The sequence below is a fragment of the Leopardus geoffroyi genome, chromosome X (assembly GCF_018350155.1).
Source record: "Leopardus geoffroyi isolate Oge1 chromosome X, O.geoffroyi_Oge1_pat1.0, whole genome shotgun sequence".
NCBI classification, from domain to species: domain Eukaryota; kingdom Metazoa; phylum Chordata; class Mammalia; order Carnivora; family Felidae; genus Leopardus; species Leopardus geoffroyi.
Window position 1 is genome coordinate 52,791,973 of NC_059343.1, and position 15,754 is coordinate 52,807,726.

At 33.0% G+C, this 15,754-nt stretch overlaps 1 protein-coding gene across 1 annotated transcript in view; it reads left to right on the forward strand.

The window, feature by feature from the left end:
- Window positions 1-15,754, forward strand: part of ZC3H12B (zinc finger CCCH-type containing 12B) — a 468,310-nt gene that overhangs the window by 273,385 nt on the left and 179,171 nt on the right. The gene's annotated exons all lie outside the window — the stretch shown is intronic.

Genomic DNA, 15,754 nt, shown 5'->3' on the forward strand with positions numbered 1-15,754 from the left:
GATAGGTCAATCAGGAAATCAATAAATAGGGGTGCCTGAGTGACTAGTCAGTTAAACCTCTAACTTTGGCTCTGTTCATGATCTCATGGTTCATGAGTTCTAGCCCTGCATTGGGCTCTGTGCTGACAGCTCAGAGCCTGGAACCTGATTCGGATTCTGTGTCTCCCTGTCTCTCTGCCCCTTCCCCACTTGTGCCCTGTCTCTCTTTCTCTCAAAAATAAATTTAAAAAAACATTAAAAATTTCAAAAAGGAAATCAATAAAAAATACATGGAAACAAATGAAAACAAAAACACAATGGTGAAAAACCTTTGGAATGCAGCAAAAGCAGTCATAAAAGGGAAGGATACAGCAATCCAGACTTGCTTCAAGAAGCAAGAAAAATTTCAAATAAACAATATAAAGTTACACCTAGTGGAGCTAGAAAAAGAATACCAACTGAAGCCTAAAGCCAACAGAATGAAGGAAATAATAGAGATTAGAGTAGAAATGAATGATATAGAAAGTAATAAAAACGATAGAACAGATCAATGAAAGGAGGAGCTAGTTCTTTGAGAAAATCGATAAAATTGAGAAATCTTTAGCCAGATTTATCAAAAAGAAAAGTGAAAATATTCAAATAAATAAAATCACAAATGATAGAGAAAAATAACAACCAACACCACAGAAATACAAAAATTCTAATTTTGTATTAGAATTCATAAATTCATGAATATTATGAAAAAATACATGCCAACAAATTGGACAACCTGGAAGAAATGGATATGTGCCTAGAAATATATAAAACACCAAAACTAGAACAGGAATAAATATAAATGTTGAACAGACCAATAAGCAACAAGAAAATTGAATCAGTAATCAAAAACCTCTCAACAAATAAAAGTCCAGGACCAGATTGCTTCTATTGTATTAGACAAATAGACTTTAAAACTAAGAATGTAACACGAGGTAAGGAAGGACACTTTATAACCATAAAAGGAGAAATAACAAAAGATATAACAAATGTAAATATTTATGCACCCAACATGATAGCACTCAAATGAATAAAACAGCTAATAACAAACATAAATGAAGTAATCAATAGTAATACAGTAATAATAGACGACTTGAACACCACACCTACATCAATAGATAAATCATGCAAACGTAAAATTAACAAGGAAACACTAGCTTTTAATGACACATTGGAAGAGACGGACCTAACAGACATATTCAGAACATTCTATCCTATTAGCAGAATACACGTTCTTTTCAAATGCCCATGGAGCATTCTCTGGAATAGGCCACCAAACAAGTCTCAACACATTAAAAGATTGATATTATACCATGCATTTTTTCTGACTACAAGGCTATGACACTAGAAGCAAACCACAAGGCAAATTCTGGAAGAAACACAAATAAAAGGAGGTTAAATAACATACTAGTAAACAATGAATTGGTCAACCAAGAAATCAAAGAGTAAGTTAGAAATACATGGAAAAAAATGAAAATATAAAAAGAATGATCCAAAATCTTTGGGATAAAACAAACGCTTTTGTAAAATGGAAGGTTACAGCAATACAGGTCTACCTCAAGAAGCAAAAAACAAATAAAGAAATAAAATAAACAACCCAATCTCACACCTGATGGAATTATAAAAAGAACAAGCAAACCCAAAATATTAGAATGAGGGGAATAATAAAGATTAGAGTAAAGGTAAATTATATAGAAACTAAAAGATCAATAGAACCAGGAGTTGATTCTAGGAAAAAAATATGTATAAACTTTTATCTTCCTTGTCAAAGAACAAAAAAGTGGACTTACAGAAATGCAAAAAAAATTATAATAAAATATTATGAAAAATTCTATGCCAAGATATTGGACAGCCTAGAAGAACCGGATAAATTCCCAGAAATATATAACCTCCCAAAACTGAAACAGGAAGAAATGGAAAACTTGAAAAAGTCAATTACCAGCAATGAAATTGGATCAGTAAACAAAAAATTCACAACAAACAAAAGTCCACGAGGAGATTCTACACAGAAGAAATACAAAAGAAACATTTATAAAGAGTTAATAACTACCCCTCTCAAATTATTACAAAACATAGAAGATGAAGGAAAGCTTTGAAATTCATTTTGTGAATCCAGCATTACCTGTATATCAAAACCAGATAAATACACTAAAAAAAGAAACTAAAGGCCAATATCTATGATTAACATTGCTGCAATAATCCTCAACCATATATCAGTGAACCATATCCAACAATACATTAAAAAAACCATTAACCTGGATCAAGTAATATTCATTCCCACAATACAAGGGTGTTTCAACTTTCACAAATCAATCAACATAATACATCACATCAACAAGAGAATTATTTAAATAGATGAATAAGAAGCATTGGATAAAATACAATATCTATTCATGATAAAAACCATCAGCAAAGTAGGTTAGAGATAACATACCTCAAATTTATAAAGACCATATATGAAAAACCCACATTTAACATTATACTCAATGGTGAAAACCTGAGGCCTTTTCCCCTAAAATTAGGCACAAGACAAGGATGTCTACTCTCACCATTTTTAATTAACTTAGAACTGGAAATCATAGCCATAGCAATTAGAGAAGAAAATGAAATAAAAAGCATCCAAGTTAATAAGATGTAAAACTTTCAGTTTGCAGATGGTATGGTACTATATATAAAAAACCATAAAGACTCCATGAAAATAAAAAAACTGCTATAGCTGATAAATGAATTCACTAAGGTTGAAAGACACAATATCAATATATAGAAATCTGATACATTTCTATGCAACAATAATGTAGCAGCTGAAAGAAAATTTAAGACAATAATCCTATTCACACTTGCACCAAAAAAATTTTTTTAAAAACTAGGAATAAACTTAATAAATGAGGTGAAAGAATTATTTACTTTGGAAAAAGTAAAACACTGATGACAGAAATTGAAGACAAAAACAACAAATGGGAAGATGTCCCATGCTCATGGATTGGAAGAACAAATACTGTAAAAATGTCCATCCTACCAGAAGTAGTCTACAGATTTAATGCAATCACTATTAAAATACCAAAAGCATTTTTCACAGAACTAGAACAAATAATCTCAAAATTATGGAAGCACAAGAGACCCTTATTGGCCAAAGACATTTGAAACAGAAGAATAAAATTGGGCACATCACAATCCCAAATTTAAAGATATGCTACAAAAGTGTAATAATAAAAAAAATATGGTACTGGCACAAAAACGGACATATAGATCAAGACAAACCATAAGAGGCTCTTAAAATACAGAGAACATATGTAAGGTTGCTAGAGGGGTGGTGGGTGGGAGGATCGGCTAAATAGGTGATGGGTATTAAAGAGGGCACTTGCTGGGATGAACACAGGGTGTTATATATATGTGATGAACCACTAAATTCAACTCCTGAAACCATTTTTACACTATATGTTAACTAACTTGGATGTAAATTTTAAAAATATATTTAAAAATATCAATCAATCAATCAATCAGTATTAAAAAAAATAAAACAGGATAGAGAGCCCAGAAATAAACCCATGATTATATGATCAATTAATCTTCAACAAAGGAGGAAAGAACATCCAATGGGAAAAGTACAGTCTTCTTCACAAATGGTGTTGTGAAAACTGGATGGCTACATGCAAAACAACAAAACTAGACCACTTTCTTACATAATACACAAAAATAAACTCACAGTGGATCAAGGCCTGACATGTGAGACCCCAAATCATAAAAATTGTACAAATGAGCACAGGGAGTTGATTCTCTGACACTGGCCCTATCAAGATTTTTCTAGATATATAGCCTAAGGCAAAGAAACAAAAGAAAGAAATTTATTGGAAATACAACAAAATAAAAATCTTCTGTACAAGAAAGGAAAAAAAATCAACAAAACTAAAATACACCATATTTAATGAGAAAAGATACTTGCAAATGACATATCCAATAAAGGGTTAGTATCAAAAATATATAAAGAAATAAAATAAATCATCACCCAAAAACAAATAATTCACTTTAATAATGGGGAGAAGACAAGAAAAGACATTTCTCCAAAGACATCCAGATGGTCAACAGACACATGAAAAAAAGCTCAACATCACTCATCATCAGGGAAATACAAATCAAAACTACAATAAGATATGACTTCAAACTTGTCAAAATGTGTAAAATCAACAACAGAAGAAACAAGCATTGGGAAGGATGTGAAGAAAAAGGAACTTTCTTGCACTGTTTTTGGGAATGTAAACTGGTAAAACCACTGTGGAAAACAGTATGAAGTTTCCTCAGAAAGTGCAAAATAGATCTACTCTATGATCCAGTAATCCCTAAAAAAGACAAAAACACTAATCCAGAGAGATATATGTAGCCATATATTCATAGCAGCATTATTTACAATAGCTAAATTATGGAAACAGCTCAAGTGCCCATCAATAGACGTATAGTTAAAAAATGGTTCTATATATACATATATGTGATTGAATATTATTCAGCCATAAAAAAGAATGAAAACTTGCCATTTGCAATGTAGTGGGTGGAACTAGTGTGTATAATGTTAAGCGAATTAAATCAGTCACAGAAAGACAACATATGATTTCACTTATATGTTGAATTTCAGAATCAAGACAAATGACTAAAGGAAAAAAAAAGTGTGAGAGAGAGACAAACCAAGAAACAGACTCTTAACTGTAAACAGAAAACTGATGGTTACCACAAGAGACATGGGTGTAAGGATGGATGAAATAGGGGATGGAGATTAAGGAATGCCCTTGTCATGATGAGCACTGGGTGTTGTATGGAATTGTTGACTTTGTTGACCCACTATATTGTACACCTGAAACTAATGTAACACTGTATGTTAACTATAGTTGAATTAAAATAAACGGAAGCTATGAAACTGAACACACACACACACACACACACACACATACACACACACACACACACAAATAATTCAATTAAAAAATACAGAAAAACATGAATAGACATTTCTTTAAAAAAAGACATCCAGATGGCTAACAGACATATGAAAAGACCCTGAACATCACTCATCATGGGGAGAATGGAAATCAAAACTGCAATGAGTTATCATCTCACACCTGTCAGAATGGCTAAAATCAACAACACAGGAAACAACAACTGTTGGAAAATATGTGGAGAAAAAGGAACACTTGTGAACCATTGGTGGGAATGCAAACTGGTGTGGCCACTCTGAAATACAGTATGGAGGTTCCATTAAAAAAAATTAAAAATAGGACTACCCTATGATCCAATAATTGCACTACTGGGTATTTACTCAAAGGTCATGAAAACACTAATTTGAACAGCTATATGCATCCCTATGTTTAGTACAGCAATATTTAGAATAGCCAAATTGTGGAATCAGCTCAAGGGTCCACTGATAGATTTTTGGATAAAAAGATACACACACACACACACACACACACACACACACACACACGCAAACGCACACCCACACACACTGGAATATTACTCAACCATAAAAATAATAAAATCTTAAAAATTTGGAAGAAGACATGAATAGACATTTCCCCAAAGAAGACATATAGATGGCTAACAGACACATGAAAAGATGCTCAATATCACTAATCCTAGGGGAATAAATTAAAACTATGATGAGATACCAGTTCATACCTGTCGGAATGGCTAAGATTAACAACACAAGAAACAACAGGTGTTGGCGAGGATGTGGAGAAAGGCCAACCCTCTTACACTGTTGGTGGGAATGCAAAGTGGTTCAGCCACTCTGGAAAACAGTATGGAGGTTCATCAACAAATTAAAAGTAGAACTATCCCATGACCCAGCAATTGCACTACTAGGTATTTACCAAAGCGTACAAAAATAGCGATTTCTGGGTCACCTGGGTGGCTCAGGCAGTTAAGCTCCCAACTCTTGATTTTATCTCAGGTTATGGTCTCATGGTTTGTGAGTTCGAGCCCCACAATATCATTGTGGAACCCACTTGAGATTCTCTTTCTCCCTGTCTCTCTGCCCCTCCCCTGTTCATGCTCTTTTTCTCAAAATAAGCTTAAAAAATAGTGATATGAAGGGGCACATCACCCCAATGTTTATAGCAACATTATCAATTATAGGCAAATTATGGAAGAAGCCTAAATGTCCATCGACTGATGAATGGATAAAAAGATGTAGCATATGTATACAATGAAATATTACTCAACCATAAAAAAAAGTCTTGCCATTTGCAACGATGTGGATGAAGCTAGAGAGTATATTGCCAAGTGAAATAAGTCAGGCAGAGAAAGGAAAATACCCTATGATTCCAGTTTTGTGTGGAATTTAAGAAACAAAACAGATGAACATGGGGGGAAAGAGAGAAGCAATCCATACAACAGACTCTTAAATATAGAGAACAAACTGATGGTTCCTGGAGGGGAGGCAGACAGGGGGATGGGATAAAAGGGTGATGCATATTAAGGAGGGCGCTTGTGATGAGTACTGTGTGTTGTATGCAAGTAATGAATCACTAAATTCTACACCTGAAACTAAAAATTTTAAAAAAATTAAAAAAAACAAGTGTAGATGTAGAAAAAAATCTTGTTTTTTGCAATGACATGGATAGATCTAGAGAGTATAATACTTAGTTATTTAGAGAAAGACAAATACCACATTATTTTACTCATATGCAGAATATAAGAAACACACAAAAAGGAATAAAGAAACTGTAGAGAACAAACTGATGGTTACCAGAGTGGAAGTGGGTGGAGGGATGGGTGAAATAAGTGAAGGGGATTAAGAGTACATTTATCATGATGAGCACTGAGTAATGTATAGAATTGTTGAATCACTACATTGTGCACTTGTAACTAATGTGGCACCGTATACTGGAATTTTTCTTTAAAAAGAACTTCAACAACTCAACACCAAACAAACAATTTTATTAGAGCATGAGTGGTGAACCAGAATGCACATTTTTCCAAAGAAGGAATATACTTTGCCAACAGACACAAGAAAAGATGTTCAACATCACTCGTCATCAGGGAAATGCATATCAAAACCACAGTGAGATAACCACAACCTTACACCTGTCAGAACAGCTAAAATGAAAAACATAAGAGACAACAAGTGCTGGCGGGGATGTTGAGAAAAAAGAATGAGTGCACTATTTTGGGGATGTAAATTTGTACAGCGACTGTTGAAAGTAGAGGTTTTTCAAAAAAATTAAACATAGAAGTACCATATAACCCAGTAATTTCACCACTGGGTATTTACCCAAGGAAAATGAAAAGACTAATTTGTAAAGATACAGACCACACTTCTAATTCTAGTTCTCTTGCTATTTCCACCACATCATCAGCTACTTCCTTTAATGAAAATTTGAACCCCTCAAAGTCACCCATGAGACTTGGAATCAATTCTTTCAAATTACTGTTACTGACATTTGGACCTCTTCCCATGAATCAAATGTCCTTAACTGCATGTAGATTGGTGAATCCTTTAAAGTAGTTTTTCAATTTTCTTTGCCCATGTTCATCAGAGGAATCTATACTATGACAGTTATAGACTTACAAAATATATTTCATAAATAATAAAACTTGAAATTTAAAGTTGCTCTTTAATCCATGAGCTGCAGAATAGATGTATTAATAGGCATGAAAATGACATTCTTCTCATTGTACATCTTTATCAGACCTCTTGGGTAATCAGGTGCATTGTCAATGAACAATAACATTTTGAAAAGAATCTTTAGTTCTTTATGGTAGGCCTCAACAGTGGGCTTAAAATATTCAGTAAACCATGTCATAAATAGATATGGTCTCATCCAGGCCCTGTTGTTCCATTTGTAGAGCACAAGCAGAGTATATTTAGCATAATTCTTAATGGTCCTAGGATTTTCAGGATGGTTAATGAGCATTAGCTTTATCTTAAAAATCATCAGCTGTGTTAGTTACTAACAAGAGAACCAGCCTGGTTTTTATAGCTTTGAAGCCTGGCATTGACTTCTCCTTTCTTGCTATGAAAGTCCTAGATGGCATTCCAATATATAATGCTGTTTTTCTTCATTGAAAATCTGTTGTTTGGTGAAGCCATCTTCATTAATTATTTTATCTAGATGTTCTGAATAATTTACTGCAGTTTCTACACCAGTACTTGCTAGTTCACCTTGTAGTTTGATGTTATAGAGACAGCTTCTTTCCTTAAAACATATGGACCAACCTCTGCCAGCTTCAAACTTTTCTTCTGCAACTTCTTCATCTTCTTCAGCCTTCACAGAGTTGAGGAGAGTTAGGGTCTTTCTCTGGATTAGCTTTTAGCCTAAGGGACTGTTGCAGCTTGTTTTATCTTCTATCCAGACCATTAAACCTTTCTCCATATCATCAACGAGGCTATTTTTAAAATTATTTTTTGTGTATTCACTGGAGTAGACCTTTTAACTTTTTAAAGAATTTTCCCTTTGCATTCACAATTTGGCTAAACTGATGCAAAAGGCTGGGCTTTTTGCCTATCTCAGCTTTTAACACGCCTTCTTTGCTAAGATTAATTATTTCTAGCTTTCGATTTAAAGTGAGAGATATGCAACTCCTCTTTAACTTGAACATTTAGAAGTCATTGTAGGGTTATTAATTGGCTTACTTTCAATATTGATGTTTCCCAGGGAATAGGGAGGTCCTGGGAGAGGGGGACAAGGAAATAACTGGCTATTGGAATAGTCAGAACATTCACATTTATCAATTAAGTTTACACATATGAGCACAGTTCATGGTGCCCCGAAAGAATTACGATACTAACATCAAGACCATTGAGGACAGATCACCATAACAAATATAATAATGATGAAAAAGTTTGAAATATTGCAGGAATTACCAATATGTGACACAGAGACATGAAGTAAACAAATGCTGTTGTAAAATATAGTGACATCTGGTAGACTTGCTTGACGTAGGATTGCCACAAAACTTCAAATTGTAAAAAACACGTTATTGCAAAGCTTGATTAAGCAAAATGAAATAAAATGAGGTATTCCTGTACTTTGGTAGAGGATCAGGCCATCTGGATGTGATTGTTTATCTAAATGCCTGGTGATTTGGCTAAGTTTTGTCTCATTGTATGTGTGTGGTTCTAGGGTGTTTTCATTTACTATCAAATATGAATGAATATATTTGTCCTTATCATTTCCATACAGCACAGAACAACACTTGGATACATTCCAGACTGTTGTTGTCCGACTCACAGTCTTAGGAAAGTTTTTCCCAACAAAGATAATTATAAACTTTGCAGGAAATATTGTTGAGGATCTTGTTCTTTCATCCATGAAGAGATTTTTAGTGTCATTATCATTTCCTTTTGACTGTTTATTTTGCTTACGTTTCTTCCATTCCATTTGTTTAAAAAAATCTCTATAGTGGACTCTTCATAGCTTGGATTTTTGATTAATAATCAGTTTTTTCACTTTATAGCATTCTTAATTATTGCCTTTATTTTGTTAATTCTATACTTAAAAGATTAAACAATCAGTAATACCAACCATTTATACTTTTATTCTTTATATTGTAGGTATTTCTTTTAGATACTTTCTTCATCTCAACTTGATGCTACTAAATTTTTTTCAAGAGAGTAAAGGTAGATGGTAACTTTTAAATATTTTTAATTGAGGTGTATTTGACACATTACTTGAAAATTTAGTATGTACAACATGTTAATTTGAACATTGATATATTGTAATATTATTGCCATTGTAGTAATAAGTAGTATGTTTATCACATTATATAATGATTATTTTTTGATTTTTTGATTTATTATTTTAATGATTTATTGAGAGAGAGAGCATGAGCAGGGGAGGGACAGAGAGAGGGGAATAAAATACCTTAAGCAGTCTCTACGCTGACATTGGCTGACAGCAGCAAGCCTCAAACTCATGAATTGGGAGATCATGACCTGAACCGCAGTCAGACGCTCAACTGACTGAGCCATCCAGGTGCCCCTGGTTCTTTCTTTTTAGAGGTTGGAATCAAACTTCCAGTCTGTTAGGATGCTTGATGATTATAATGGAGTATTGTTGTATATATTCACTATACTGTGCATTATATCTCTACTACTTGTTACAATTTGTACCCTTAAGCAACATGTGGCTTATCCTCCCACCACCAATCTCTGCTAACAACCATTTACTTTCTGGTTTTACAAGTTTGACTTTTTCAGATTTGATGTGTAAGTGATATCACATATTGCTTCTCTTTCTCTGTCTGACATACGTCATTTAGCTTAATCTATTCTAGGTTCATCCATGTTGTCAGAAATGGCAGGATATCCTTCTCTCTCATGGCTGAATTATATCCCATAATATGAATGTATATATATGTATGTATGTGTACACATGTACGCACACACACTACATTTTCTTCATTCATTGATGGGCACTTAGGTTAATTCTATATTTTGACTACTGGGAATAATGCTATAATAAACAATAAATATGAGAGTGCATATATCTCTTTGACATCATGTTTTCATATTCTTTGGGTAAATACCAAGAAGTTAGATTGCTGGAAAAATATAGTGGTTCTATTTTTTTCTTCAGCATATTCAGTATTTTAATTTTTGAAGTACAAATGGATTTGGAGTATAGTGTTCCATGTCTTGATGAAATTAGATTGAGATAACAATAAGCAAAATACAAAAGTCAATTGTTCTTCTCTGTGTCAGGAATGAATAAATGAAACTTAAAACAACATTTATAAAAACCAAAATCCTTACTTACAAATCTAACAAAAGTAAGTACAAATGTATATCCAGAAAACTATGAAACACTGTGGAAAGCTGTTAAGGAAAATCTAGAAAATTGGAGATATATTTCACATTTTTATCAATAGCCTCCTACTACTATCCTCCTGCTATCAATAGCTTCGCTATGGATAAGATGTCAGCCCTTCTTAACTTTCTATGATTATGATTATTATTTGTAATATTTTTGTTGAAGTACAGTTGACTCACAATATTATGTTAGTTTATGGTGTACTAAATAGTTATTTGATAAATCTGTATGTTATGCTATGCTCACAAGTGTAGCTATCATCTGTTACCATACAATGATCTTACAATAACATTTACTACATTATCCATACTGTATCTATTGTCACTTTGGCTCAATAATTACATAACTGAAAGCCTGTATCTCACACTCCCTTTCACCAAGTTTGTCCATTCTCTCATCTCTCTCCCTTCTGGCAAAGATCTGTTTGTTCTCTGTAGTTATTGGTCTGTTTCTGATTCTTGTATGTTTTCTTTTTCAGATTCTATTATATAAGTTAAAATAGATGGAATGTGTTTTTCTTTGATTATTTCACTTAGCATAATACCCCCTAAGTCATCTATATTGTTGCAAATGGCATGATTTCATCTTTATTTTTAATGACTGTTTAGTATTCCATTGCTTATATATACCATATTTTCCTTTTACATTCATGTATTGATGGGCAGATAGGTTCCTTACATACATTGGCTATTGTAAATTATACTGCACTAAGCATAGATGTGCATATATTTTTTAAAGTACCATTTTCATTTTCTTTTGATAAATACTCAGTAGTGGAATTATTGGATCATGTGGTAATTCTATTTTTAATTTTTTTGAGGAACCACCATACTGTTATCCACAGTGGCTGCACCTATTTGTATTCCCACAAATAATGCACAAGAGTTTCTTTTTCTCCACATCCTCCACATTTTAGTTTTTCTGACAGGTGGGAGGTGATATCTCATTACTGTTATGATTTACATTTCCCTGATTATTAATGATATTGAGCAACTTTAAATGTGTCTGTCGGCTATCTGTATGTCTTCATTGAAAAAAAATGTCTATTCATGTTCTTTGCCCATCTTTTAATTGGAGTATTTTTTTTGCTGTTGATTTGCCAAAGTTCCTTATATATTTTGTGCATTAACCTCCTATCAGATACATTATTTGCAAGTATCCTGTCCCATTAAATAGGTTGACTTTTACTTTTGTTGACGGTTCTTCTCACTGAGTGAAAGCTTTTTGTTTTGATGTTTTGATGTAGTCCCAATAATTTAATTTTGCTTTTGTTTCCCTTGCCAGAGGGGACATATCTAGAAAAATGTTTGCATGGCTGATGTCAAAGAGATTACTTATTATGTTTTCTTCTAGGAAATTTATGGTTTCAGGTTTCACATTTAGGTATTTAATCCATTTTGAGTTTATTTTTGTGTGAGGTGTAAGAAATTTTTCAGTTTTATTCTCTTGCATAGAGCTGTCCAGTTTTCCCAACATCATTTGTTGAAAAGACTGGCTTTTACTATCAACAATAGCCAAATTATGAACAAAGCCTAAATGTCCATCAATTGAATGGATAAGGCTGACGTGAAATATATAGTGAAATATTACTCAGCCACCCAAAGAATGAAATCTTGCCATTTACAATGACATGGGTGGAGTTAGAGTATTATGCTAAGCGAAATAATCCAGTCAGAGAAAGACAAATACCATATGATTTTACTCATATGTAGAATTTAAGAAACAAAACAGATAAGGAGCACCTGGGTGTCTCGGTCAGTTGAGCACCCAACTCTTCACTTTGACTCAGGTCTTGATCCCAGGGTTGTGGGATTGAGCCACGCATTTGGCTCCATGCTGAGCATGAAGACTGCTTTGGATATTCTCTCTCTCTCTCTCTCCCCTCCCCACAACTTTCACTTGCTAGTACACTTGCTCAAAAAGAAAGAAAGAGAAGAAGAGAGAGAGAGAGAACAGATGGACATAGGGGAAGGGAAGGAAAAATAAAATAAGATAAAAACAGAGAAGGAGGGAAACCACAAAAAACTCTTAAACATAGAGAACAAATTGAGAGTTGCTGGAGGGGAGGTGGGTGAAGGGATGGGCTAAATGGGTGATGGACATTAAGAAGGGCACTTGTTGTGAAGAGCACTGGTTGTTACATGTAATTGATGAATCCCTAAATTCTACTCCTGAAACCAATACTATACCATATGTTAACTAACTTGAATTTAAATAAAACATTGGAAGAAAATAAAAAGATAATGAATGCAAATAAGTATAAGAATATGTTCAAATCATTAATCATTAGATAAATGCAATTAAAACCACAATGGCATGGTATTATTAGAATGACTAAAATTAAAAAAAAAAAAAGAGTACACCAAAAACTGAGCATGTTAGCAAGGATGTAAAGAAACTAGACTCATACATACACTCCTGGTGAGAACAAAAATTGATACAACCACATTGGAAAAAAAAAACAATTTGACAGTGTCTTAAAAAGTTAAACATAAAACTACTATATGAACCAGTCATTCCACTCTTAGTTTTTAACCAAGAGAAAGGAAAGCATATGTTCATACAAAAATTTGTATACAAATATTCATAGCAGCTTTATTTGTAAAACTTCAAATAACCCAAATGTTTATATACAAGTGAGTGAATAAACAAACTGTAAAATATCCATACAGTGGAATACTACTCATCAGTAGTCTGGAAAGCATAAGGAAAAATGTGCTAGGGATCAGAGGACCTATATCCCAGTTCAAGCTCACCAGTTTGGAGTTTTATGACATGGAATAAGTCACTTAACCTTTCACAGCCTCAATTTTGTCATTTAGGTAATGGAGGAAATAATATTTACCTTGTTTATTTCATATGTTGGTTTTAAAATTCAATTGATGTAAATGTATGTAATATTTTGGTAAACCGTAATTTGTATGTCATTTTTTTAAATTGAAGTATATTTTACAGACAATGTTATACTAGTTTAAGGTGTACAACATATTGATTTTACAGTTATATACATTAAGCTACGCTCAACACAATAACTGTATTTACCATTTATCACCATTCAACAATATTACAATACTATTGCCTATATTCCCTATGCTGTACTTTTTATCCCTGTGATTTATTTATTTTATAACTGGAAGCTTGTGCTTCTTAATCTCCTTCGCCTATTTTGCTCATCCCCCTCAATCCCATCCCTTCTGGCAACCACCAGTTGGTTTGCTGTGTTTATGATTCCATTTGTTTTTATGGTGGGCTGTTTTTTGTTTTTAGAATCCACATATAAGTAAAATTATGTTTCTCTGACTTATTACAGTTAGCACATTATTTCCTTTTTTTATTGAACTTATGAAAATCTTTTTTCTGAAATTTTATTTTTCTTCTAATGTTTTGTCATATTAAAGACTATATAGTGTGAGAGCTCCTTTAAATCTTAAGTAATAATTGATAAATTTTGACATTCTTAGAAATTTGATTTATGTTGACTAAAAGGTGGTAAGACTATCATGACTATTTACATTTTAGCACAACAATATTTATACTCAGTCTGAATTCTATTGCTTTGCTTCTGGACTCCAATAAGAGATTTGGGACACTAAAATATCCAATCCATCTGTTACTTTTACTTTGCCAAACTCAAATAAAGTCTTCTGATTGGAGCATATTTTTATTATGAGAAAACATGATTATTACTTACACATGCAAGTTTGGCTTCTAAATTGTGCAGATTTATTCTCTATGTTTGGTTTAGTGGATTTCTTAATGCAATGTTTGTGTAAGAAAACAAAACAAAACCATAAAAAGCTTATTCCCTCAAAATATATGAAAGTAACTCAATCATTGGACTAGTACATATCATTACACTACTTAATAGTCTCAATTTGTATCTGTTTGGTTCTTATTGGCTTAACATACATTAATGATTTAGTACATATGAACTGTGTATTGCAGTGATATCTTCCTTGGTATAAAATTACACACACACACACACACACATATATATATATATATTTACATATATATAATTATATATATATGAATATGAAAGAGATAACATAAGTACCATACATACTAGTACATACTATACATACTATGTACATACTATACCTACTACTTTCTCTTGCTCTAGAACATACATATTAGAACAAAAGCAAGGTGTTTTTTTCCTATTAGAGGAACAAATGTTTTCAATTTAACAGATGTACAAAAGGAGATGATTCTTCTTTCCAACTGGTAGAAATAGAAGAAAAGTTATCTGGCTTGGATTCTTTTTCTAATACAGACTTCTTTCTTCCTTGTGCTGGTCATGTGTTGTGATAGGTATCCCTTTAGCTTGATCATGGAATGTAGAAAATTCTTAGATTCCTATTGTATATGAATTTGTTCTTTGCTATTGCAAGTTCATGTTTATTTTAATATGCTTCTCTCTCTCTTTCTATTTTTTGTCCAGACCATGGTAAAGTTCAGATTTTTTGGAAAGCTATCAAATACTGACACATTTCTTAACCTTCTTCACTCTCTACTATATTCTAGCAAGATTTTACTCTGAGAGAAACATATGGTTAATAGTACCAATTGTGCTCTTCTTACTCCCCTACAAGGAAGTAGTCTAAACAGCCAAGTTGTGAGATACTGCTGCTTCTTTTAAGGACCATAGTTTCATAGGTGGCACTTGGAAAGAGAGATAATGACCACCTTTCTCCTTCATCCTGGGCACACAGGAAGGTAGGTGAGTAGCAGTTCTTTCAAGACATATATCCACATTTGCATCATTGTGTGAATAATTTTATCTGCTGCTTCAAAACATTGCCTCTTATCCTGCTTGCCTATAAGATAATAATCAAAGAAACAGCTGCTATTCAGTGATGAAGACAAAAAGAAAATTTTGAAAGGTCAGAAAAGTGCTTTCTTGATGGAAGATCTTATAAGCTATTTATCAGCTATTTTTG